At 40.4% G+C, this 22,710-nt stretch overlaps 1 protein-coding gene across 1 annotated transcript in view; it reads left to right on the top strand.

The window, feature by feature from the left end:
• The window catches only part of ADAM22 (ADAM metallopeptidase domain 22), a 135,211-nt gene that overhangs the window by 38,976 nt on the left and 73,525 nt on the right, over positions 1-22,710 (top strand). The window lies entirely within an intron of this gene.

The following is a 22,710-nucleotide window of genomic DNA, read 5'->3' as shown; positions in this document are numbered from 1 at the left end:
TTAGAGCAAATCTCCTGTCTTTGAACTGAGATTTTTCATTTACAAAGTGCCTTCCCAATCAAAACAACTGAATAAACACTATGCTGAGAGAGGTACATCACTTTGTGGGCCATATGTTTTGACATAGCACATCCCAATCTGGCTGCGCAAGTACCTTAGCACCTTTGCATGTCAGGAGAAGGAGTGTCAGGAAAACCCTTCTCCTCTGGGAACAGTATGCATGAATGGTTCAGCTGAGCTGTGCAACTGCAACTAATCTTGTTTTTCCAAGCAGCGCCAGATCTATGGTCCGTGTGCTCCATGGCTATCCCATGCACAGGCAGCCAAGCCACCACAGCTCATGCATGCATGTGAACATATAAGACCCAAAGCACTAAATGGCTCCCCCAGGAAAGATGGTTAGCAGGGGTGGTTATGTCCAAACGGCTTTTGCAGCCTGTTTCCAGTGGCCACGCTTTGTCTCTGTAGCTGGCACATATCCATGGAGAAAGGAGCAAGGCAAAGTGGTGGCTGGGCACATTGTCACCGCCAGACCAATTGATCTGGCCCCAGTTGCTCTGAGAAAAAAGAGGTTGCAGGGACTGAGCTGCTGGGCAGATTAATTATCCTGGCAGCTTGCAGATTTGTAACCTCTGCGGTCATGAGGACAGCATAAGCCACAGAAGCCTGCGCTTGCATGTGAACCGTGCCAGCAGGCAGAAACTGCAGAACTGATTTCGGTTCTTCTTACGTGTTCACCTCGAAGTGTTGCTGGGCCTGAGCTGGAGGACTGCAGCCGCTCTGCTCTGCTCAGCAGTGACACAAGCAGTGAATTTAGAGATGTAGCAGGACTGTGAAATTAAGAACATACCGGGGGATTTGGGTCCGCTGCATTTTTCAGATCATCCAGAGCTAGGTTTGCTAATGAGACCTCTAGCTGAAGGAAAGGGAGAACATCTGTTTTCAGTAATCTTTGTTTGCCTTTATTTCCTAAAAAGTGAACTCTCATGATCTGAAGGGGGAAAGAGGGAGAAGCACAGAGTATTTAGGGATCCAGTATAAATCATGTAATTTTATTCCCTTTCACTTGTGTCAAATGCCTTTATACCATCATGTAGACAGTAATAAATATTCATGTGGGTGGAAAGATAGCACTTTTTTTTTTCCCTCCAAGTACATTTGGAAATAATTTGCACTCTAGTTGTCTGAAAAATTACAGTTTTGTGCTGGTTTTCAGACACATTATTTTAATACTTTGTGAGATATTTTGGGTGAAATGGTTAGCTAATTGGAACTGTTTCATTGTAAGAATTCTCTTTTCTCTCTTTCTTTAAATTTCCAAGAATTGGTAATAGAGAAGATTTTACTATTGATTGTCTTCGGAAGAAAAAAGTTACTAATGGATCTCTGTTCCTAAGATATTAATGTCTTAATATTAAAGAAATAAAAGATGTACCAGTATGTTAGCCGTAGTCCAGTAATTGATGTAAGAGATAAAAATAATCATCAACCTGATACCAACACAGGAAATGCTTTTAAGAATATTTGTAATCCCTTTTTGTGTCACTGCATTGAATTTTTAACTGGGTTTTTGGGTTGATTGACAGTGGTGAAAATTTGTGATATCTGTTTAATTTAGAAAAATTAATCATCAAGTGATGTGTGTAGTACATGGAGTTTTTTCAGGATATTGCTTATGATGTAGTGTCAAGGGGAGAACTGTAAGAGTTTTAGGATGAATCTTGGTGGAGAGTTGGAGAACATATTCTTTGGTTTACATATTAACAGTAGGGAATAAGGGCTGTAGTTAAAAATCCATGTGTCAATTACAGTGCGCTTTGTAGAGGTTGTGAAGAAGGGATCGATTTGACTTTATCCTGCAAAATATGTAGTAGTCTGTTTTTGTAGTATTGCACGTATGCATCTCCTTTGAGTATTTACCCATATACACTACTGTGTGTGCACGGGCACTTCAAACAGTCAGTGTAGATGGGTTTTGCCTTTTACAGTCTCACAGGGTGCACATGTGTCTTGTCTTTCCTCATGTTGCAAGCCTAAGGACATAAAAGGTGGTGCGTTCTTCCCGCTGTGCCTCTCATCCAGCTTTGGCGGACGACCATATTTTAGGATGCCCATATGGTCTGCAGCTGTTCCCAGAACCTCTACTTTTCCTCCTCCTCCCCTGCCCCTTTTCTTCTGATGTTGGAGTCTTCCAGAGAGTTGCACTGTCCTTTTCTCCATCTTCAAGCTTGTCGCTACAGGTGAAGTGATGCACAACAGTCTTCTGGCCTCTGCCCTATGGCCTGTATACAGAGGTGACACTCCACTTTGGCTTTTCCAGGTTGCCTGGCTTCAAGTGGAGCACTAAAGATTGTTTAGGTGAACTGCATCTCCAGGTCGTATGTTATTTGTAATATTTTATTCATTTTCAGACCCAGAAAGATGCTTTAGACCAAACTCCAAGTTTACCTTGAGGAGAAATCCTTGCCCTCAGTCTCTAGTCCCAGAGTGCAAGACTGTGCACAAAAGCTAGAAGAGCGTGGATGCCTTCATGCTCGGGAAGGTCTTTGTCTGTGAGGATGTCCCCCAAGAAAGAAAACTATCCCAAGGGTCTTTGGGAAGGCTTTCTGCACTCTCTCCTCACTTCCCAGGCTCGGAGACCTTGGAGCCTCATGGCAGCAGTGTCCATTTTCAGGAAGCGTCTCTCTCAGGGCATGGTATATGGAACAAAACTGCATATCTGAGCAGACAATGCTGTGGATGATGATATGCCCATGCTTGCACCTGTGCCCCAGCCCTACTTACTCTGCTAGGAGAGACTTGATGTGGCACTTCATCCCTGCTGCTTCTGGCTTCTTCAGTGGTGCTGCCCTGTAATGACTCCGTAAGCTGGGGGGATTTCTTTTACACACCTTTTCTGTATATACATAGACTGTATTGCATAGCCATTCCTTTTTTGCTTATGACACATAGTTTAAAAAGTTAATTATTCTAATTTAGATTAAAATAAAACCCACTATTGATGTATTTATTTTTAAATGAAAAGCCTTCTGGTCCTTGAAGATCTCAGAGGTACAACCACATCAGAGTCCTGGCCAGCTCTGGTCAGGTCATGGTAGAAATCTTCTTCCATCTGTAAGACAAATGTTTAAGTCTCAACAATTTCCATTTAAATTCTGTCTAATTAGTTTCTGGAGTTGTGTGAACTGTGTTGTGAACTTCTAAAGTAGGCTTGCCAATGATAACCTGTGTTCTCATCAAAACTAAAATAAATAATTGCTGTAAAGATAAGATGGTTTTCGATTAGAAAAATAATGTGTATGTTTGCCAAAATCTTATCTAATTTATCAGTTTTTCTGACAAAAACCAACAACAATAAAGAAGTTTGGGATTTTTTTTGGCAATAGTTTCTTTTTTTTTCTTGATGGATGAGAAACAGTAACAGTTGGAGGAAAGGAAAACAAAAACATTCTTTAAAAATATTGCAAAAGCTTTTGAAGTCTTGGCTTAAATAAACCAACATAATTTACAACATTTTAAACATTTTCTCAAATTTTGATTTAACAAACTAGTTTACATTTGTGCTTATTATTCTTTTGGTTGTATTCTTTTTCTGCAAGCTTTCCTTTTTCTCCCTGGACGAAATATTGCATTCTGTGTTTCATTCAGTATCTAGTGTGTTGCTATTACCCAGTCACTGACTTCTCTTCAGTTACAGTGTAGGGTTCTTTGCCGCACAGCTCTGAAAAACTTGAATTTGAGACAAAAGTGTTATTGTGCTTTTGGAAATGATATTTTGCAAGCCTGGGATAGTAACTCATGATTTTTTCCGTGTCCTTTTATAAACCCATATCAATAGTACTGCTAAAATACGTATTTGTATCCTGAGTAAATTGCTGGGGCTCAAGTGGCCAAGTAGCAAAGAATAATTGCTTATTTTGAATTGTTTTCCAATGCTTTACAACAAGTTGCTCATTCAGGAAAGATGAATAAGATTCTATTTTGGTGTGTTTCTCTTATTTAAGTATCTTTGAAGATTAAAAAAGGAATTGCTTGGGGGAGAAAACCGATTTGGAAAAAAATGTTAATACACTCTTTCTCGTTAGACTAAGGGGTCTGGTATTTGTGTGTTGAATTACCACTAGTGAATGGAAACTGTCCTGATAAAAGTGTAAAGCATGTGTGCTATTTATGGTCCATTTATGGCATGACAAAGATGGTAACGAAGTAGAACTTTCTGAGCTTTCACTCTATGGTACTTTCTGTGTTTTAAAATACACTGGGAAATGAAATGAAAGGATTTCAGGGGTACAGAATTATGATACTGGACAAAACTATATCAACATACTGTGGGCAAAAGCCTTTAAATACTTGGACTGTGTTTAGATGGGGGGGAGGGAGAATGATGATCAGGTAGCCTAGGAGGCTTCCTTTGGCTTCAGGGCGTACCTGGGTCAGGGTGGTGGTGGGAGGAGCTGGGAATGAGGTGACCCCTGGGACACCTAACGGGTTTGCCCTCTGCTCCTGTCTGCTGCGATTTTAGTCTATTTGCGGTTCTACACCTCATCACCTTTCTGAGGTGACGGTGCAATAGTATAAATAATACTCAGTTCTTTCACCATCATTTCTGTTGAGCATGGGGCTGGGGTTCTGCCTTGCTGCTGAAGGAGCAATTCCCGTGCTCTACTGCACAGCAGTGCTTTCGAGTAGCAAATCTAAGTCTACATTTTCTCAGTAAGTGTCACCTTCCATTTCATTTTCTGTGAATGAAGCTAAAGCACATACATGGATTCAGGCACGCATACGCATCTATGCTTATAGACCCATTCTTGTAATCTGAAATTAAGCTGGCACAAGTGGTGTCTCATCTCAGAGGGCTTAGTTCTTTCAGGGACTGAGTGCCCTTGACTCACACTCATTTAAGTGGGAGTTGGGCACCTTCACTTTGTGCATGCTCAGATTGCGAGGACTGAAGTATGAACTTTATGTCTCGGAACAGTATCATCATCCCGTGTATAAAGAAAATTTCTCTAGCAGCTCGCAGTATCTGGAATAGCACTTCTTCAGCTCCTGCTTTTTGGTTACCTCATTCTAACTTGAAAATGTTTCCTCTCTTCACCTTGTCCTTAACATGTGCTTCTTGCTGATATTATATATTAATTCTGCAAATGCATTATTTAACTCTAAAGAGCATTTTAGGCTGCAAGCTGTTAAAAAGTGAAATAGTGTATGAAAGGATGCTTGAGCTAAGGGAGAACACATCTACTCTATTTTTAATTTGTTTAAATAAATATTAATTTTATACTATTTGTATATATGGATTAAGACTTTGTAGAGAATGTATCATTGTATGTCAGGAGTTTGCTAGTGTTTCTGATGTTGAATTGAGTCCTCTTTGAGGAGATTTTAAACTCAAATATTTCAATACAAAATACAAACCCATATATATTTGGATAGTTTCTGTGTTATTTTGCATGCCTTCCACAATGAAAAGCTGTAGGGTGTATTGTACCGAAATGAGATGAGCTTTGCAAATGCTGGAATTCTCCGTGAAAAATTTGTCTGTACCCCAGAGATTGCGCACCTCAATGAAGAGAAGGCCAGTTGTATTTAGAAAAGGCTTCTGCTCTGTTGAATTTGTTTCCCCTCAAAGTATTTCATAAGAAAATCTAAGATCAGTAGAGTTTCATGATGACAGGCACTTCTTGTAATGCAAAAGTGGTAGCAGGTCTTTGCTCTGCTATTGTAACCCAAAATACTAAGCTGTTGTGCAAAGCCTGAACTCTATGTAAGGTGATGATATAGATGTTGGAAGAGCTGGAATCCACCAGTGCCTCACCCATCTGCCATTGGGTTTAACCATGTTTTCCCACAAAGTAAGTTTCCATGAAACTGGGGTGTATCTCTAGGGTTCCCTTCCACATTTTTATTCTCGTTTTGAATGTTTTACATATTTTTGGCCAAAAATAACAATCTCAAATGCTCGATCCATAGTATGTTTTTTAAATAGAAATGGACTGATTTTCAAAAGTGCTGCATATTTATACTCTCTGCTTTGTTAACGGATATAATGAATGCTCAGCAGCTCAAGATATCGCATGTGTAGGTTCTTGAGAGAAAATGTCAATTTGGGAACAAAGAGGGAAGAGAACTGATAGTAGGTCCAGGAGACTTAAAGTGAAGCCTGTTGTGTCTCAGATATGCTGACATTTTTCAGTTAGTCTTGTTTTTGCTTCCTTTGGTCCAATGAATCCCTTGTATGGCACAGAGTGGAAATGATGGAATCGATGCCAACCCAAGAATAGTCTGAAGAGCAATGATTGGGGTACACATCTTATTATAGGTACTCCAGTTATACTCCTTGATCTGAATCAAGCAAATCAGGGCTTTGAATGTGAGTGTACAGAGTTGTGCAGGTCTTTGGCTAGATGGAGAAGTGTTTTGAAAAAAAGATTTTGTTTAAACTGTTACATTCCTGATTAAAGTTTCACTTTGGAAAAGTTGGAGGAATTTTTTTTGTAAAAAGGCATTTGTTGGAAATTCCTGACCAGCACTAATTAAAAATAGGTTTTCAGGGCATATGAGGTGTCTCAGACATCTTGCTATCTGTTCTTACGCTCTAATTCTCTAACTGCTATGGAGCATAGTCATTTCCACCCCCACAAAACACTGGTCTGTAAGTAAAACAAATTAAATGGAAATTGCATTTATTCCTGTTAAGGCATTCCTTAAACTTAGGCGCTTTACTTTTGAATTATCTTTTCTGTAAAGGTATATATATTTCTGATTGTTATGGTTTAACCCCAGTCAGAAGCCAGGCACCACACAGACGCTCCCTTGCTCCACGTCCCCCTCCCCCTGCTCCCGGTGGGATGGGGAGGAGAATCGGGAAAGAAGGCAGAACTCGTGGGTTGAGATAAGAACACTTTAATAACTAAAGTAATATATAAAATTAACAATAATAATAATGAAATATACTACTACTACTACTACTACTACTACTACTAATGAAAAGGAATATAACCAAAAAAAGGGGGGGGGAAGGAAAAAAAACCCAGTGATGCACAATACAGTTGCTCACCACCCGCTGACCAATGCCAGAGCCACGATCCGCGCCTCCCGGCCAACTCCCCCCTGTTTATATACTGGGCATGACGTTCCGTGGTATGGAACATCCCTTTGGCTAGTTCGGGTCAGCTGCCCCGGCTCTGCTCCCTCCCAGCTTCTTGCACACCTGCTTGCTGGCAGAGCATGGGAAACTGAAAAGTCCTTGGCTTAAGATAAGCGCTACTTAGCAACATCTAAAACATCAGCGTGTTATCAACATAATTCTCACACTAAATCCAAAACACAGCACTGTACCAGCTACTAAAAAGAAAATTAACTCTGTCCCAGCCGAAACCAGGACACTGATTATGGCAATCAGTGTTTGAGATTACATCACCTCTCCCCAAACACTGATAGCTATATGCAGAATCAATTAGCTGGTAAGGAAATATGCATCAGTGTATGTGTCTTTGTGATTTAAGAAACAGCTATATTTATTTTTCTAACTTTCAGTTTAATACTCATCTGCAAATATTAAGATAGACTGCTGCAGATTTCAGTCATACCAGCAGTGTTTAGCAGATGTACTGAAACTATTCCTGTGAAAAAAACGACAGGATTGATTAATTGGTAGTATCATTGTAAATATGTCTGTCTCTGTTTTTGTGAGGGGAAAAAAAAAGTCTGGGTTAGAGAGAGAGATATATATAAAAAAGAAAAAAATATATATATAACCCCGTAAGTCTTCTAACTTAAAAACCATTAGCATCGTTGGAGGTTGGCTAGCTTTAATTTGTAGTTTAGCTCAGCATTAAATTCTACAATATTGTGTGGAGCTTTTGGAAGGCTTTTTCTTGTTCTGCAAGCCACATTAGCCTCCCTGATGATTGCTCATCAAATGCATTGCACTGTACAACTTGAGTCTTAAATCCAGTTTTTATTATAAGTAACACATGACATGTTAGAAGGATTATTTTTAGAAACATAAATAATTTAAAATATTGAGCAAGATTCTAGAAATATGTAGTAAGGAGGATAATAAGGATATCCTTATACATTTTTGTACTGAAGAGGAGAATACAATCTTGAACGTGTGCTTGTCAGTGTGACCTGTAGGTATAAACAGTGGTGCCATTTATCTAAATTAATGTTTGCAAAACCACACATGATGTGCCTTAAGAACTGATGAGCACTGTTGGAAGTGAGAAGCTCTCAAACCCTCCACTGAGGCACTAGTTTGTATTCCTGGGGGTGTTCCCCTCCTGATTTTCAGGCACGATGAACAGAGGCACCTAAATTAGGAGGCTGATCTCCCAGGATCTCTGTAGCCAGCAGGGAGAGTGTGGGCTCCTGCAGAAGGTGGTCAGGGCAGGAGGCTGGCAGGAGGGCGATGTCTTGCCTTCATGAGCAACTGCTCGCTCTCTCCGCTGATTGTGCAGAGGCGGGTCTCACAGGGACCAGCCTCCCAGTTGGGTGTACCATTTCCCCGTGGCTCAGCAGAGTGAAGAACAGGGGGATGATTTTCTTGTCTCTTTAAAATGTCCTTCTGTTTCTTTGCTCAGCTGCAGAGGTTCCTCTAGGACACCAGGTTAGCTCGGGATGAGGCCAAGTGAGGAGCTGGAGCAGTTATCTTGTTAAAACAGTGTCAGCACATCACTGAGATGCCAAGCAAAGATGACAGGAGATTTGAAAGTAGGTTTCTTGTAGGAATGCTTGGTCAAATTCAAACTCATCATTCACTGAACAAAAATTTTAATTAGAGGCAGCTCCACACTCAGATGCAGATCACAGCTAGAGGCATCTGCGTGTGATCATGTCCCTGGCCGATGGGATGGCTTTAGAGATGCTGGGTGTGCTCCCAGCCGCAGACCCCGTCAGCCAGCTGTGTTTCGCATCTCAGTTCTGGATGTGCAAGTGGACCCTTGGGTGGGCAAAAGGACAGGAGTGCAAGAGGGATGGTGGCACTCAGAAATGACGCTGAGCTCTCTATTCCCTGTCCCTTTGCCTAGCAACAATGGCACTTTAGGCTGTCAGAGGCATTGTGATGAAGTGCTGTGCAGAAGGAGCCATTCAGGGTAACAGAGTCAAAGGCTCTGAGGGGGAATATGTTATTCTGTGTGCTCTTTAGGGCAGTTCTTCTGTTCTTTCAAGGCTTTCTACCACACTGCTATATAGCATTTAAAAGGGTCTGCAGCTGTTCTGCACCTTTAGATGGTAATTTTTTTTATGAACAAGCATCTGGCTATGCAGTTGCTTTGTTAAAATTAACTTTAAACAGACTCACCTTTTCATCTCAGTTATATTCAGCTGTTTGGAGAGATGCTGACTTGGAGCCCTTTGGAGGAAAACAAGGCATATGCCAGAATGGCGGAATATGTTCCTGCTCACTTCTGCATCTGCTAGAGTTGCTTTTGTACTTGCATCTTTTAACTCCTCCTGCAAGATGCACTGTCACTGTAGTGCTTTGCTGCACCACGTTCAAAACGTAACTTTTCGATGCCAGATAGTTGCCAAATTGCAAAGAATACCATTCTTTTGAGTTCTACAGATCTGAGATGGCAGGTGCTCAGCCTGACCTACAGAAAATATGACAATCCTGGAAAAAAAACCTGGAACAGGTAAATAACCTCTGAATGAAGAAGTTAGTCCTTTGAAAAGTGATAACTGGAGTTGGTGTGCTCAAGTATGAAGATCTCTTTTCATCCTGAAGAGAATACTTCAGGATAAAAATAGATAAGATTAATACATAATAATAAATAAGATATTTCTTAGAAATCTATTCTCATTTTATAAATGGGTATATAATGTTTCTATCTATAGGCACATCATGGCTGAAAGATGAGAGGTTACAGGAAAAGACAAAATAGTCCTAAGGATTTGCATTATGACAAAAAGAATATTTTGAGTCTTTGCTGGCACCATAAGCCCGCTTCAGAGAAATTGTCGTGGCAAATGTTCTGGAGATGTAAGGAGATGGTGATTCAGATTTAAGACCCTATGGGAAGAATGCAATATACTTAGGTCTGCTTTGACCCTGCCAGTTTTTGAATCCTGGGATATGTAACTTCTGAAATTTAAACCATTGCTTAGGAGGCAGCATGTGAACTTGTAGGTGGTTTATTTTTGAGCATGGCTGAATAAAATATGTCAAATTCTGAAAATGTCTGTTAGCACATTAGATGCATTAGTAGGCATGCAGGATAAAGCAATTTGGTTTGTGTTTTGAGTCGAGAGAGAGCATGTAGTCTGCTATTTTCTACTCATAAGAACTTTGAGCTAGAATTCTCCAAACAGACAATTCTGCAAACAAGGCAGTGGATTGGTCCTGATTTAAGAGAGTATGGACATGAAAGATGAGAATAAAGGGATAGAAAAAGGTGTGGTGAAGGAGCAAGAGAAGGCAAATAAGCAAATTGGATATATAATGCATAGTGTATTGCTGACAGATGCCTCCCAAGGATGTAAAATATATCCTATATAAATTTATATGGATATATAGCATATAGAGGATCTGTGTGTGTGTGTGTGTGTGTATAGGATATATATATGCATATAAGAAATGGATGGTAGCAGCAGAGCATCAGTCAAATGAGAACTTCTACCAATGCTATAAGAGTGAACCAGCTGCAAAGCTCAGGATTTTGTTTATAACTTTTTTTATCAATCAATGCACCAAGTTAGGTGGCTATATGAACACCATTAGTAATGCCAGGGATTTCATCCTGTTCTCTATTTTACTACTTAAAAACCAGCCATAGTTATGTCACCTACCAGTGTAACTGGCCCTAATACAGAGTTTGGTTGTCTTTGAGAAGGAGTGTGAAGATGGGGAGTTTTGTATATAGAGGAGTGAAGCTAGTGTTAGGGTAGGAGGGATGTGATACCTATAATAAGAAAAGGGGGAAATATTTGAACCCTGCAGGTGTTTTGTTGCAGGATTGTCAGTATGAGTTGAATCATTGTCTTAATCATGCAGCAGCAGATGGAAGACTGTCAAAGCTGCATTTTCAGAAATGGATCTCCAGTTACAGATGTGGAGCAGTCTCTGCGATGGATGCAGCTAGCAGGGTGCTGCTGACCGCTGTTGCTCTGTACAGCTATTGTAGGTTACATGATGTGGATATGAACCATGTATTTAAAAGCAATCCTGTGCTGATATGTGGAAAATAATTTGCATCCTATAAGCACAAATATATTTTCTCTCAGAGTTTCAAGAAGCGACTTTGGATAGAAAGGTAATTTTAAAATATCAAATTACTGTATTCATTTTACCCTAAGGAGCAGTGACAGTGATTAAACACAAAAGAAATGAAACTGCATCGTACCGATGGTCCATCTGTCCTGGCATTGGCAATGGGAGATGCTGTGAAAGAGCACATGGGCTGGGCCACTTTCAGGGTCCATTCCACTCACCCCCCCCAACATCTATGACTATTTGATTAAACATCGCAGAAGGCACATCCCTGCGTATGCCTTTTCATATCTGTTTATGAACCCATTGTCCATGACTTCAGTCCCTTTCTGGGATATCTTCTGATACTGTCTGCCTGTACAACCTCCTGTGGCAACATGTTGCAGAGATTCACAACTTGTTGTGTGACACAGTGCTTTCTTTGATCTGTTTTAAATTGGTCTTCTAATTTCTTCAAGTACTTCCTTATTTTACTAATGTGGAATTAGGTGAATAACAGCTTTGCATTAATTCTGTCTATGGCCCACATGATATTGTAAACCTCTATCATATTCCCTCACCCTCACCCCATCCTCTCTTCTCCAAATTGAAGAGCCTTTTGAGTTTAGAGAGAATGATTTACTGGTAGGTAACACACAGGGAGGCAAAGTAACCTGCTGGGTCATCAGCAATGCCAGAGCCATCTGGCAAACCAGACAAATCTGACTTGGAACAGCATTAGGAAATGGATTTTTTTTTTGTCTCTCTGAAGCTAGCTGTTCTCTTGCAGTTGTATATGCTAAATGAAGATTGATGATTGTAAGTTTGGGGAGCTGTGATAATTCCTTGGACTGTGGTTAAGTGATTAGTGTTGTCTCGGAATCTGGCTCCTGAGGATTCAGTGGTTAAGGGCCTCTTGTCTTCCCACTCTTCATTCATTTTTAAGATGAGCCACGAATTTTATTTCACAAAGCTTTGTGTCATTTGTCATGTGTGGATATTCTGTGATATTTTCCTGGTAATGCAGACTGCTTCTTCAAGAGACTCCTTTCCTTGTCTCCCTTAACTGTTCATTTGGATTTGTTTGCATAGTTTCAGACTAAAACCCTGGCTCACCCACAAATGCAGTGTGAGACCTTTGACTTCCGATCCACACAATGTTCTGTGCTATTAAAAAGGACCTTCTTTATCAAAAGAGAGAGATTACAGTGCTACAGCAGGTACCTGTAAATTCAGTTTCTTGCTCTTTAATTTGCCTGCCATTGTAGATATTTTTCACATCATGACTCATTATTCCTTAGCCCCTCTACCAATAACAGGCTTTTTTCAATGTCTTTGTAGTTTCAAGCCCATTTCTATCTTTTTGAAATTCTAGCAGATTGTCTCCATCAGAATAGTGTCTAGAAACGAATTACTTCCCAGATTTAAGGTTTACTATCTTTTGAATTAAAGCTATTTTCAGGTATACCCTTTTCTAAAGTTCACATGTTTTGTGAATAAAAATAAAAGTAGTGGTAACCGTTTTTTCTGATCTCGTTTCTGAAACATCTCAGGTACTTGAACAGTTGATGCATTCATTAGATTAACAATAAAACCAAACTTTTCCATAATTTTTCAATCCATACATGCTACTACTCTTTAATTATACAAAAATGCACACCGTTTAGAAGAAATGATTATTCTTGGTGATTACTACATAAAAAATTCTTGGGGCATGAGCAACATTTCAGGTTTCAGGATAAAATGCAAGTTCTAACAGCAGGTAACCATGAGCGTAAGGGAGTGATTGTCCTAAGTGCTTATAAAAGAAATGACAGCACAGCAGGGGAAAGCTTTGCTGTCATTAAGGATGCATATTTTAGGATGGATGTGTTCAGTGTTAGTGCCAAACTGTAAATGTAACCTTGAAGAGATACTGACTCCTTAGCTGGTCTTTCTTGGCATCATGCAGAACCAGGAAGCAGCAGCATGGAAATGCTTGTTGGTAAGAAGAGGTGATGGGCTGGGGAATAGAGGAGGAGTATGAATGTGGCCAGGGAGAGAGGACCTGAGGACAGAGGAGGTGGGTACAGCAATGGGGAGTTTGGAAGGAGATGATGAAACAGGCAGGAGCTGGGGCAGAGCATAATTTGCCCCCTTTGTATTCCTATTTTATGCAGCTTAAGTTTTTTTATTGTGTAATCAGATGCTATTATTTGTTGCCAAAGTAAGGTAGTCTGGGAGTGAAGCAAGGCTATGCTGGCAATGAGGTGGTTTGCTGGACAGTCCCAGTTTACCCGTTACTCGATTGGGAAGTGCGTATGTGCAAAGCAAGTGGTAAGGCCTGGTCCCTTTGACAGGGCTTTCCTGTGTGGCTCTGGACAAGCACCCCCCAAAGAGGTGCCTTCACTATTTGCTCTAGTGCCTGTTCATTGTTCTTCAGGCACCCCATGAGCAGGACACTTGGGATCAGCTCTGAAGAGCTCGAAGAGCTCCGGAGTTGTCCTCACTGCAAAACAGGGCAGGACACATCTGAAATGTGTTATGATGAAAAAGATATTGTATTTCTACAGTATATGGCTCTATGAAGTTTCAAACTGGGCACCCAAAACAGATATTTTACAGCTTTCTAGTATTGATGAAAATGCTAACACCTACTCTTCTGAGGGGCAGCATGTAGAGGACTTAGTATTTGTGTTTTGCAAATACTTCGAGAGAGCATCATGGAAATGCCCATGAGTACAGGAATAATTTGTATATTTGCTCCAGGGCAAGATGATGTATACAGTAACTAAAATTTGAGGGCAAATCTTGAAGGAAGCTACCAAATAAAAATATTTAGTAATGTCCATTCACTAAATGATACAGGTGCCCTATGCAAAATGTATGTGCTTGTATTTAATAGCATAAAGTCATGTCAGAGCCACATTGAGATGGCTGATATTTTATAACACTTAAGCATTTAATTTTGCAGTTTTTCTCTTTTAATATAGTGTTTGTGGACAATACACAAATATGAACAAAGAGTTGGGTTGAAATGTGCTTGAAATCACATTGGGAAGTAATTTTCCATATAGTATAAAACAGCTTGACTGTATGAAGAGGCATATTAAAAACTAGGATTAGACCACACTAGTAGATTTGTGCAGGAAAATGTGTAGCCTGTGCCTCTCATGTGCTTGCTGGTTCCCTTTATTATTAATTTACCAACTTCTCAAATACTAAAATTAGCTATGTTTATCCTGACTTTAAAGTAACAAGCGTATGAACAGAATGGCATTGAGGAAACTGCTTTATAGTAGTGGTATGAACATGGTCTAAAAATATCTGCTCATTTTAATAGGACTCCTGAAATTTCTGTAGGGGGAAAAAAAAGTAATTGCCTGAAGATATACTGTTGTACATTATTCATCAGAAAAAGTGAGGTTTTATTGACACTCGCATCGGGGTCAGTACTGTAAGGAAAACTAGGTAAGGAGTAGAGTAAGTGAACCTTGCCCAGGCTGCTTTGAACTCTGGCTGTGAAAACAGAAGTTTAGAGCTATAAAAATCCTATTTCATCTTTCTGCCTGACATGAGTCCTGCAAACAGCTGCCGTCTACTCTTTATGCTTGTTGAAGTCTCTAGTTTATCATTAAACTGCATCTTGAGTAGCGGTGTCTCCCCATGGATACTGGGAAGAATCTCTGTGTGTGGAGTTGCAGCTTCCTTGTTAGGGCAGTAGATTAAATCTCCCTGTTGTCTGAAAGAGAAGACTGTAATCACCTTCCCTCCATCACCAGCAGGATGTATTAACTGCTGTATTGAATTTGTGCCCTTTGCAGCACTTGTGCCACAAAATGTTTTAAAATGCTTTATTTAAAAAAAAATTTTTCATTATATATCATATCAGATGTTATTTACCATTTTCAATATTTGTATTAAGAAATGTTAATATTGATGCAGGAAATATTAACAATAATTTGGTTATATTTAAGTTGCAGTAAAAAATAGAATGTGAAATTGTGATTTCAGAGCTACTTTAGGTTTGTCTTATTCTTACTGTGTTGGGATAGGGAGCTATATTCAGATTTCATTAAAACAGTGAAAACAAATGTGTAGTGATATGAGTCAATAAACAAGTAGTTTGTAAGTGTCTCTCTTCCTAGCTGCAGAACTTAAACTCTTAGTTTTTTCCCTGGAAAATACAAGCAGTATCTGTTCATCATTATGTGCCACAATTTCAGTAATTTCTCATAAAATTGCCCATATGGTCATTTAGATAGAGGAGATCAGACTGAATTGCAAAAGTTGAAAAGGATGGGCCAAAAAGTCCGTGGCGTAGTAACTGTAGATGGACAGTGGCACCACAAAATGCCTGCTGGCAGTGAGAGCTGGATGTACTTCAGGTACAGTTCACGTGTACAAGGCACGTCCAGCATCAGGATATGGCCACACCAGCCTGAGCGTTGAAACTACCGCTGTTGCTTTACAGGTTTTCCTTGCAGCTTTTGTTGTGTCCTCTCTCCTTTTTTATGCTAGTAATAGGAACCATGTGCATAATAGAAATTCAGTGAAACTAAGCAAGAATGTCTTCAACCTGCTTAAACCTTTTCCCATCAAGAAATGGAGCCAATCCAGTAAACCAAACACATGCTGTTTGTAAGCCAGAGCTGTAAGACTTCATCTCTGATGCTAGAGGTGAAGGCCCTGCGCAGGGCTGCAGAGTTGCTCTGCAGTTTGGCATCTGCAGTGGGGTGCAGGGCAGTTACTATCGTGTCCCGCAGGCAAATTAGCTATTAAGGGATAAAGGGACTAAGTGCATTTTCAAGTCAGATGGCATTAGGGATCTAAGAGAGAAGTCCTGGAGAGGAAAAAATGAGCAAATGTTAGTATTTGGAAGAAACTTCATCAGAGATTCAAGTTGTGTATCATTGTCTGTTACTGCAATGTGAAATTAAGCTCCAGGAAAGGACTGAGATTAGGTACAACTCAGCACTTGTGTATAATCCCTTGAGGACTCAACCCATTCTAAGTCCCTAATTTCTTTTTGGAGAAAGTCTTAAATAGTCAGTAGGAGTAGAAACATTAAGAAATTACTTTCTCCTTTCTCCCTTTCATATCAGCAGCAACAAGAACAGAAAAGCACAGTAAGAATATTTTAAAAAGGGGAGAAGCTTCAATTTGTGCAGACAAGAACCGGCTCTGTTTTTCTCGGTTGTTTTTTCCTTCCTCTGAGTAGGCACTGTGAAAACTGCTGCTGTATCTAAGAGAAGCGACCTAATTCTGATTGATTAGTCCATTTGGCTAACTTAACAGATACAGTCATTAAATTAACTATCCACATAAAAAGAAATGCAGCAATTCTTTTGAGGGGAAGGAGGGGATGAAAGTTTTAGAGCTGTGGCTATTAAAGCAGATAGATTCATGGAGTATGGAGATAGCTAATCCTCCCTGAAGTGCAAGGAAAGATCATGTCTGAGCAGAGAGAAGGTGTTTGGGTAGGCATGAGGATAAAGGAGAATTAAAATGTCCTAGCTAGTCAGATACAGAAATCTGCCAGCTAAGTGGCTTTTTTGAGTTTATCGTGCTCTATTTTTTAGTTAGCTCATGGCTGATACTGGAAATGTTTTAGGACCACGGTGTAATGCGAGGTAATGCTAATTGTCCCTTGTACTCCTACTGACTGGCAGATAGAAACATCCCTTCCCTTCCTTCTCATCTAGTTTTCCACTTTCTTGGTCCTTGTTTCATGATAATAATCAACCTGCCTTCTCTTCCCTGGTATACAAGATGGGCTGTTCTACAAAATTACCTCCCCATGTCACTCCTTCCATATCTGTTATTCCTGTTAATAAAAAGAGTCTTTCAGCCCTTTTCTCAAAGCAACATGCTGGTAGTTTCCCATCTTCTACAACAATCTCCTACATGAATCTGATTCCATCCCTTTTCCCTTCTTTTGAGGGGGGTAACTTCCCCTTATATAATTGAGTTATAATTCAGACCTTTCCAGGTTACTTGGTAGAGGATGTACACCATCGGGGGAAATCTTTCACTTGATGGGAAATTTCCTCATTCTCATGTGATTGGTACCCAAACAGTGCCCATTCCTTTTACCGCAGCCCTCTCAAACGTGATGTTGCAGGAGGCTCCCTTCTCATAGCTTGCTCCTGCAATGTGGGTTAGCATTAATTCTGCAGTTGATATGGCATCTTTTGCTTACCAGTGTCTCCATCATTTCCCTGAACCTGTTGTTTTCTCTTGAATGTCTCGATATGTCTGTTGACAATTTCCTACTGGCATTCGACCCATTCAGGCCTGTCTGCTGATTTCAGCTAAAACTCTGTCTTCCTTTTCAGTAATACATCTCAGCTCAGATCTCTCATTTGACGTCCTTGTCTGGCACCATATTTAGTCTGAAATTTCAGGTGTACCTAATAGGGAGTTGTGGAGACAGAAATCAGAGTGAACAGACAGAAGAAATGATAAAGAATTCCCAGTGTCCAGGGAGACACAGCAATGATATCGGATATCATGAAGCCAGTCATTTCTCTCATTTATAACACTGTTATGCCAACAAAGATGCATTTTAGTACTATGATTATGAACTCCCTTTATTAAGTTTGTAATTCTTCCTATGGCCTCTAAAGAAGTCCCTATCATTTCTGCTCTTTTTATTCCATAACTTTTAGGCATTCCATCTTTACAGTCTCTTCAATCTGGAGAGTTAATTTTTGTTCAGAACCTGGCAATGGGCTTTTTCCTTCTCTTCTTGAAAATGAAAGTTTCTATTTCATTTCCAGGGATAATTCCCAGTTTGTTATCCATTTCATATTCAAATGCAAACCTGTTCCCTTTTCAAAAATCTTTAATGGCCTCTTTTTTCTTCTTTCAATTCAGTGCTTTATAATCTCCTGTTTTTTCTTTCTGTTTCTTTAAACACTTTGCCTGTTCTGTCCTCTTTTCTCTTGCCACCTCATTTTTTTCCCTCTTTTTGCTTCCTGGAGCAGCATCTTTCTGCTGGGGAACCCATCTATTTCCAAAGCTCATCTGTTTTCCTGGGTTCCTAATCCTGGCTTTGGTTTGGTAAACCTCATATGCAAATGCTACAGTTAGTTCAAGGTAGAATTTAAGTGCATATACATGCATGATCTTGGATAAGGATAATTTCCTTAGTTGGGGTCCTGTTCTGTAAGAAAATTCCCCCAGCCGCCTCCTCCCGTCTACTACTGTTGTGACTGTTTGGGACAGTTGGAAGAGCAGAGAGGAGCTTGCTTATTTTTTTATTCTGGCCCTTATGCTATTGGGTCTGTATGGGATGGACTTATATGGCTGTGACTGAAGATAATGCTCCAAAAAATGATGCTGCTGTAAACAAAACTACACTACTTGATTTGTGTACATTTTTAAAATAACAGGCCTCTGAAAACAGAATTGCTATTATTAGCATAACTCTTTTTTCCCTTGTAAAAGCCACAGATCACATGTGCGTCTTTCCTGTGAAATGTTTTATTTTTAGTTCTTAACACATGCAGGTTTTTGCCATGCCTTTTCAAAGAATTTGTATCAATGCCTCAGCGAATGTTTCTGAAAATCTCATTCTGCAATATTGTCTTTTGTAGTGTAGATGGTTTTTTCACTGTCATTTTCTATATCCTTCGTGTTTCTAAGATTTTTTTTTTCACAGTCTGTTTTTTTTTCACATGCAGATTTTCTTTGTAATTAATACCAAAACTACTACTTAAACTGACAAAGATGGCTTTTAGGATAGATTCGCAGGCAAGCTAAATTATTCCTATTTCATCTCTACTGTAGGAAAAGGTTGTACGATTTATGTTGAAATGCATATTATTTTAATGCTGGTTGCTTAGTGTCTTGTGTTGCTTAAATAATTTTCATTGTGTTTCACAAGTATTTCACTATAGCTTTTTGTTTGTTTTAAAGTAATGGCTTTTATTAAAATTACAGTTATGTGCCTCACTGTTACTGAAGACAAAACATTACTCCACCTATGAGGTGATTTCATGAGAGAAGCATATCTTTTGGCGTAAGGTTCCAACACTATATATAATTGTTAGGTTGTAGCTGTTTGTAATAGCACTGATTGCATTATTGGATCTGCAAGTGTTGTGTTTTTTATGATATTTTCTGTGCAGTGAGTCATAATAATAATAATAATAAAGCAAAACATGGCATCATTTGTGGGTTTGCCTACTGATAAAATATTCCCGGACATATCCTGCCTGCCATGTTACTTAGGGTAGGCTTTAAAAATTTCTTTAAATTTCAGACCTGTCATCTGTTTGTAAGCTGCAGGCTCGGTCCCCAGGAGCTGTGCAGGCTGGTGACCCCATGGTATTTCCCTTCCAGCCAGGCTCATTTTGGGAACCGAGGCACCTGCGACAGACCTTGAGAGGTGGGGGAATGCCAGCGGCTCCCCAGCCATTTCCAGCCCTTTTGTCCTGAAAGTAGGGACCGAGCAGGAGGATGAAATGGATGGACCTGTTTAGGAATCGTCCTCTTGGCCTACTTTGAAAGTAAACACAACTTGAACAACCTGTTATGTCCATCAGAGGGGTGGCACATGGGAGAAGAGCAGCTGACTGACCACCGGCAACCCTGGAGCTGGATGCCGGGTGACCCTGCATAACCCCCAGGAGAAACAGGGCTCTGCCAGGGTGCAGGCAGAGCAGTCCAGGTCAGGTCAGAGGGGTGCTTGGCCAACTGTCCTGTCCCAGTGGCCCAAGGCAGATGCTGAGGGAGAAGCAGAAGAGCAGAACAAGTACATACGAGGCTTCCCCAGAGTCCTTTTCCAGGACTCCAAGACTTTCTGAGTCAGGTATGATTTCTATGTGTTTGGCAGCCCTCAGTTGTGTCCATTAACTTGTCCGTTCCCAGCTTGAACCAGCACAGACCTCCAGCATCCATGCGTCCCTGTGGCAAGAGGTTCCATGTTTTAACCAGGGGCTGTGCCAGAAAAGGTCTCTTTTTATTGGTTTTGAGCTTTCTGGCCTCTTCTGTTACCTCCTAGTTCCTGCATTGTACAAGGCAGAGAATGATCAATTTCTTTGTTTTCTAATGCCAGACACAATTTCCAGATCTTTGAGAACATAACATATGATCTTCCAGAACATAAAAACATTAACAGAAGTATCTTTTAAAAAGCAATAGTTTTGTCAAACCCACATGAGAAGACCCTGTGCTTCTCCTTGTCATCCTTCCAAATACAACTGTAAACTGCCTCTGAGTTAAGTCATTCTGTTTGATCTCTGTCTTTGTGCTGTATACTTACTTTAATATTTTACATTTTATAGTCTCTTGCATCTTCCTTGGCACAAAACCCTTTGTGGCCATCAGATAAGGAGGACGACCTTAGTTTAGCTGAGTCCCCCAGAAACAGCTGAGAGTAAAAGTAGAGCCCTAAGCTATAGAGGTGGCTTTAGTAAACCCGTGGAAGCATAGACTTTTGCTGGAAAGAAAGTGTAGTGAATGCTGAGAAACTATATATCTAACTTCAACAAACTAAACTAAATACATTTTAAGAGAGCATCTGTCTAAATTTCTAAATCTGGAAAAGGCATAGAGACCTTATAGAAGTCTTTGAGCTTCCCCCAGGTGGATGAGTATCCTAAATATTTAATATTCACTTCTAAGAGGAATTAGAAGATTGTAATCAGTAACTCAAACAACAGCATCTCTTTTAGGTGCTCCTCAATAATGGGTCACTTGCAGGCTGCTGTGCAAAGCATCAATATAGGTATATGGGCCTGACCAGAATTAAGGGGGTCCTAGAGCGCGAATCCGGGGGCAGCTGGTCACGCTGGTTCTGCAGTGGCTGAAGGAGTTGCTTGCCCTTTCTTCCTCCCTTATTTACAGCTGCTCAGGCACTTTCCCTCCCTTGCATCAGTTCTGGGGCTCATCGTACCTCTGCACAAAGGACTTGAATTACCTAATGCAGCAAAAACATGGGTTTGTTGAACCCTCCCAAGTATACTTTGACGAGTGCCAGTACTGACACCAAGAGTATTTTGATAAGTGTTAGTTCTGACACCGAGAGTATTTTCATGAGTGCTCCTGCTGACACAAGGTAGGTTCAACGCTTGCTGCTGAGGGGGCACTGAGACCTCCTGCTTTCAGCAGCACCCAACTGTGAACTTACTGTGACTGAGGGGACCCCACCTTCATGGACAGTTGTCCCATGGATGCTGCCATTCAGAAATTTATTAGCATCCCTCTTTGTGTTGCCTCTGTTGCTTCCACTCAGATACAAAGTCTTTTTTTTAACATCCAATTTCCATTTAGTCATTGACAGTCCATCTACATTTGAGGTTGTGCCAGCATTTTCTATAGCTTAATTAGCTAGCTTTACATCCTGGTGTATAAACCCTGGTGCATTCAGATCCCCTCACAACTCAATTTTTTGCTAGACTTCAGGAGCTTTCCATTCCGTGGTTATCTCAGGAGCCTCTCTGTGCTTCCAGCTAATCAAACTTTCTAAGCAAAGCTGTCCAGTACCTGTCTGCAGTATTTGAAAAGAGGTCTCCTTTGGACAGTAGTATTAATCTTACCTCAGTTTGACTGGAAATACATCTTCTTTGATGTATTCTGGGATGACGGTTGTGTTTTTCAGGAAGACACCCTATTGATCTGGCAAATCATTTTGTCAGAAACAAGTGCAGTCATGTCTCTCTTCCTTATAAACCAGGCCCTCCAAAACAACATAATAGAAATTCCCTCCAGCCCTTAAGTGCATAAATTTGCTGTTTGTACGATTGAATTTGATCCTGTTTCTAATATCCAGTCCTGAAGATCATCCAGCTCTTTCCTGTGGGAGTTTTTTCAATATTCTTCTTTATTCCTCATGCTTTCCAACTTAGCGTTATCAGCATATTTCATTAGAACGCTCCTGGTTTTTGTGCCTGGGTTATTAATGCAAATATCAAGCTGGAAGTTTGTAGGGCTGATATGGAACGACCCATACTGCCAACCTTGTCCTGCTCAGGGCTTGCTCTGGGCAGTCACCAACACCTACATGAGCAAAAACGTCCATGGCCCAGCTGCCTGTTTAGCCAGGGTGAAGCTCTGGAAAGCCGAGTGGCTGCTGCCCTAGGCGTCGCTCCGCTGTCCTTCCCCTCGCACAGCAGGTCAGTTCACCCCTAGCCTAGGTGTTTTGCTGTTTGAAGGAGAAACATTAAATTTTGCCTCTTCTGCTGAAAAGGTTTGTGCTTGTTGCCTCCTGCCCTGTCAGTCAGTGTGCCTGTTGTCATGTTTTCTTTACCAATTCTTCATCTTTTCCAGTTTAATCACCTCTTAGGTGGGACGATATCAAATGTTTATACAGATTTCATCTAGGTTAAAATTTTGTAAACTTTGAAAATGTTTAGTGAAATTTCTGATGTAATTTGCTTGCCTAGAAAGTAGTTTACGAGGGAGAGGATCTGACTGGTTCAGCATGAAGTGTCTTGGTAAATACAGCGTGCATTTAACTTATATACATTTGCCTTAGGTCTAATTGTTTTTTCTCTTCAGTGTTTGTTGCAAAGCCTTGTGTACTT

Source organism: Gymnogyps californianus, chromosome 2, assembly GCF_018139145.2.
Source record: "Gymnogyps californianus isolate 813 chromosome 2, ASM1813914v2, whole genome shotgun sequence".
Lineage (NCBI taxonomy): Eukaryota > Metazoa > Chordata > Aves > Accipitriformes > Cathartidae > Gymnogyps > Gymnogyps californianus.
The sequence above is the reverse complement of the archived record's forward strand: the minus strand, read 5'-3'. Positions and strand labels throughout refer to the sequence as shown.